At 35.9% G+C, this 5300-nt stretch overlaps 1 pseudogene; it reads right to left on the reverse strand.

The window, feature by feature from the left end:
• LOC103740527 overlaps positions 1–5300 on the reverse strand; it is a 10676-nt pseudogene that overhangs the window by 3057 nt on the left and 2319 nt on the right.

Below are 5300 nucleotides of genomic sequence, written 5' to 3' on the forward strand. Positions count from 1 at the left end.
GTTTAAAAAAATAGTTCAGTGAAAATGTGGGCATTACTGTGATGATTTAGAACTTAATAAATTTATACAGTAAGACTCACTTGACATATGATTCCAAATATTGTTCCCATCTATAAAGCAAATAACAAGAATCTCATTTCCCATTCTACATTCAAGACTTACTAAAAATGGGAAAATTGAGGCTAGAGTGATGACTCAGTGGTAAGAGCACTGGCTGTTGTGGCAAAGGAGTCAGACTTGGTTCCCAACACCCACATGGCAACTAGCAACTTCCCATAACTCTAGCTCCAGGGGTTCCAATGACCTCTTTTGGCCTCCAAGGGCATTGCACAAATAGGTGCTAGGAACCAAACCTGGGTCCTCTGCAAGAGCAGCCAGTACTCTTAACTACTGAGTCATCTTTCCAGCCCGTGTTTAACATTTTTAATAAGTATAAAATTAAAATATAAATGGGAAAATGAAATGCAAAGGCTAAAGAAGGATGCACTTTAAAAAATAAAGCTCCTAGAAATTTAAAATAAAATAATTAAAATTTGAAGACAAAAGAAATAATAGCAGAGAAAGTATAGTTAAAGACAGAATTTGATAAAATGGAAGTTATATCTGAAGATCACAAATGAAGCAGAGTTAGGAAGCATGAGAGATCAGTCAAAAGACATAGAGAAATGTGCAAATCTAGCTAAGGTTTTAGGGAATAGACAACATTGAAGAAATTGCTAGAAGGTGCCAGTTCACAAAGGCAAATTTTCCAATAAAGCATAATAGTATTAACTAAAGAATAAGTGTTATTAGCAAAAAAACAATGAGTCTTTCTGTAAGAAACAGTATATTTTAAAATGAAATGGGGATCTCCTTTAAAGGTTAAAAACTCAATTTTATGTCTTACAGGGTTTATGCTGAGTTCAATATTGTATAACTGTATTAATTCAACTGTGAACCTAAAAATTTTATAGGCACTTTTGAAAGAGATGTATGTTTGCTCTGGAAATTGTTATTGAGTATGTTAAAGCTGTAATGAAATTCTTCTTCTAAAAAAAAGAAAAAGAAAAAAAGAAAACACAGCTAGACAAATCATATGACATTACTAGGGCTCCCATATATAGCTTCCCAAAACTTACTCTACTGGCTTTGTTGGTACACTGTCCCACTTGCTCTTCCTTGTATCACTGACATTGCCCTTTAAGGAGTCATGAGCTGGTACCTCTTGCTCCCCAACTGTTGACTGATTTTTGTCAATGGGAGACACCAAAGAGAGATGGGAGGCTAGGGGACAGAAAGATAAAGATAAGGACACTTAGTCTTCTGACTTAATCTCTGCAGGTATTGAGTTGTCAGTGGTTGCAGTTCTCTACAAAAGAGCAGCCTTCTCCTACATCCAGATCTTGCTTTGCAGATTCTAGCAACCAGCCTGGTTCAGCGAGCTAGTCTGTTGATGTCTGGGGTGTAACTCAATAGTATAGTATTTTCCTAGCATGCCCAAGGCTGTGTTTTAATCCCATGCACACATCCACTTCTATTGAGGCTGTACAATTATGAACAAAATGAGAGAAAAGAATACAGAAAAAGTCTCTCAAAAATGATTTTTGACAATAAAGAGGAGAACTGAGTGTTTCATTACAGTCAGAATAGAAGCAATTGGTCACAAAATTCTGGAAAATCAGAAATTAATGAAATAACAATAAATATAGTATTAGCTACCCTTACTTTACATATTGATTTTAATCTAGAGAGGAAATGAAATGAATATAAAAGATACAAATTAGATGTCATATAGTAACTTTTTGTTGCCACAAAATGAATGCTTGAATATTAACAGGAGGATTTTAACTGTCCTAGTAATCAAAAACTATTCTTTGGGCAGCTACACTGTCAATAAATTGTATGGCATTAGGTTATCGATGAGATATATTAAATTATTTTTGCCTCTTACTGTTCTTTCATTCGATCATGTCAGTATCAAATACATGAAAGGAAAATCCCAAAACCAAGTAAAAAGCCACCAGGCATCCTTCAGTTTGGCTAAGAGAAAAAAGAAAGTCAGTTTTTTCCGTGTTTTGTTTGTCATCCAGTTGGGATTAAATGAGATTAGGGAGACAGTTTTAAGACCCAAAACTAAGAACTATGGAAACAAGAGACCAGAAGTGACAAATGATACATAGCAATGATTAACCATACAGAAATGCGGAAATAGGAGGGGCCTGCAAAATCCAAATCCACAGCCAGCTTGTACTCCTCCAGCTCTCTGCATAGCACATTAATTTTTATAACACTAGTTATGCCTCTTTACTGCTCAAATCATTCCTAATTGGATGATTATTCCCCCTTGGCCAAGGAACAATCAAGTTACCAAAGATCCTCCAGCCACCAGCACTGTCTCAGTATTTCATGATTACCTTCAGCCAAATCAGCGGCATCACCATCTCTTAAAACTTTTTCTCCTTCCTAATAAAATATTCATCTTTTCTGAAATACTCCCCATGTTCACATTCCTATTTAAAAGCCTCAGAAGCCTCCTTGATTCTCTCAGCTAGAGAAAAAAGGAACCTTACCCCTACCCCCACCCACCTTCCCATAGCATTTTATACTTAGTGCAGAATCTTTCACTACTGTATGTAGAACAGCTTGTGTATAATTTATCTCCTCTATTTCTAAGCACTAGAAGACTACTTCCTGCATTGTTTATCTGAACTTTCATCCTCAGATCATGGGATATTTTTAGACAGCACAATGTCTGTTTTGGGAAGCCAACAAGCACTTGCTAAATTAATCCAAATTAATTCCTTAGACATATTGAGCGATTGTATAAAATGAGATAATTTGAAGGATAAAGGTAAAGGAAACATATAAAGAGAAGAAATAAGAAATAAGAAATTACAGGACAGGGAATATAGCACAGTTAGCAGACTGCTTGCCTGGCAAACATGAGGTCCTGGGTTTGAATCCCAGCACTTCATATATTGGGTATGGTGGCATGTGCCTGTAATCTCAGAACTTGGGAGGTGGAGGCAGAAGGATGAGGAATCCAAGGTCAGACTTGACTACATAAGAGACTTCAAAGCCAGCCTGGACTACTTAAAACTCTCCCTAAAAAAGAAAAAAAATGAAAGAAAAACAAAAGCTTGAGAAAATGAGCAAAAATAGGCAAGGCAGACATTAAAAAGAGTCACGTAGAAAAGAAAAAGAAAAAAAAGTGATGATATTTTTTAAAATCCCCTGAAGTTCTGAGAGTGGAGATTAACATGCCCAAATACAAAGACACAGGAAACATTTTAAAACTCATTCATATTTTTTAGAATTTGAAATGGTTCTACCCACACAACGAGCAAAAGCCTTTAGAAAGACAAATTATTCACACAAGGACAAACCGTGAGTTTTCTTTCTCAAAAAACATTTGACCAAAACCCTGATGAATAGAAAATGGCAGGCCTTTAATTTAGAACCCCCACTTTTTCCACTTATTTTCTAATGTGCCATTTCCCTGAAGAGCATTCCTCCTTTTTTCAACCCTTCCATCCAGGCTGTTCAGGCTCTGGCTGTTTCTATCTTCCACACCATACATACAAACCATGCACGTTCATCACTTAGCAAATAGTGGGAACATAACAGAAACTGAAGAGATCGTCAGTGAATGAAAGAAAGGACTCTACCAACAAAAATGATCCAAACTAAAAATCAAGGTTCTTTAGATATTCCAGAAAGATGGGTCCATCTGAGAAAATTCAAGTAATCACTTCAGATTTGTTCTCCTCAGTTATTTTTTATGATTGATTAAATGGTCTTTGTAGGCGCAAAAGTATACAGTTTTTGCTTCTTTGATGCACACTTCCTGGTTTATGTACTGTATTTGCTTGGTCCCCAAAGTTGTCTTCTATAGCCAAGACCAAATCAATTCTAGTGAATTTACTGTCAAACTAGTCTGAATCCAAAGCTAAATCTAAATATCCCAGCACTATTAATACTATTAATATTTATGTGTGCCTCCTGGTTCATTCCTAATCTCACAGTATGGTTCTCAGTCTTAAATACAAGAGGCTCCCTTTGTTCTTTGCAGTGTTTTCCAACTACTGTGAATAACTCTCTCCTCTTAACACCTCTTCTACTCTGCACAGTGGTCATTTCAAACTGAAATGATTTTATTTATCAAATAATCTTAATTATGGGCTGGCAAGATGGCTCAGCTCATAAAGGTGCTTGCCACCAAGCTTGATGAGCCGTTTTAACCTCAGAACCCACATAGTAGAAGAAGACAACTGAATCCTGTAAATTGTTCTCTGACCGTCACATATGCACTGTAGCATTCATGTACACACATACACACACACACACACACACACACACACACACACACAAAAATTTTAAAAAAAAAAAAAATTCTGGATAATAAAATTACACATGGTGACTGAAAAGAAAAAATTCTGGTTAATGAAATTCAACATGGTGACTGAATCTGTTCTGCCTACCTTTCTCACCCACCTGTTCTCTAGCAGATATGAAATGACAGCATCTTCAGAAAAATTACCCCTACTATAGGGATATATTTAATATGACTCAAGAGTACAAAATAAGTAGCTAAGTAGCAAAACAGAAGGCACCAAAAAAGCGAAAAATAAAAACAGAAAGGCCAGTGTGACTTCAATCCATGCTGAGTGGTTTCTTGGAATAAGATTAATTTTCCCAGAGTAATTTAAAAAAAGTAGTTAATAGGTCACCTAGGGGAAGAGATCCCTCATGAATAAATAAGCTTTACCAGGTTATTTTCTACCTCAGGGCTTAAGGCCAAGATAAAGTCCTAAGATTTGTTAAAATATTTTTCAGTAAAGTCCTAATAGTTGTTCAAATGTTTTTCAGTTACTTATTTTTAGGCCAGATTTTACTACGTAACTCAAACGGCCTCAAAATTTGTAATCTTCCTGCTTCAGTTTCTTGAGTGCTGAAGTTACAAACATGCACCTTCACATCTAGCTACTAATGATTTTTTAATGAAAATCATCTCTATTCCTTCCTGTACATGCATAGGACAAGCACAAAAAATATATTTATTTTCTAGATACGTATATTTAGGTATGTCAAGAAGAAGGAGGAGGTGGAGAAGAAAGAAGGAAGAGGAAGAGCAGGAGGAAGGGGGATGGGTAAGAGGAGGGGGGGAGGAGACAAAAATCCAAGAAAAAGAGTCACCAAAGTGTAAATCACTTTGCTGTTTGTCAAGTAACTTTTAGTTATATATATATGTGTGCTCTTATGAAATTATATTGGCCCCTTTAATCTTTGGTTATACTTCCCTTTTGGGTGTTTAAGGACAT

This window comes from Nannospalax galili, unplaced genomic scaffold (assembly GCF_000622305.1).
Source record: "Nannospalax galili isolate Female #2095 unplaced genomic scaffold, S.galili_v1.0 scaffold999, whole genome shotgun sequence".
Classification (NCBI taxonomy): Eukaryota; Metazoa; Chordata; class Mammalia; order Rodentia; family Spalacidae; genus Nannospalax; species Nannospalax galili.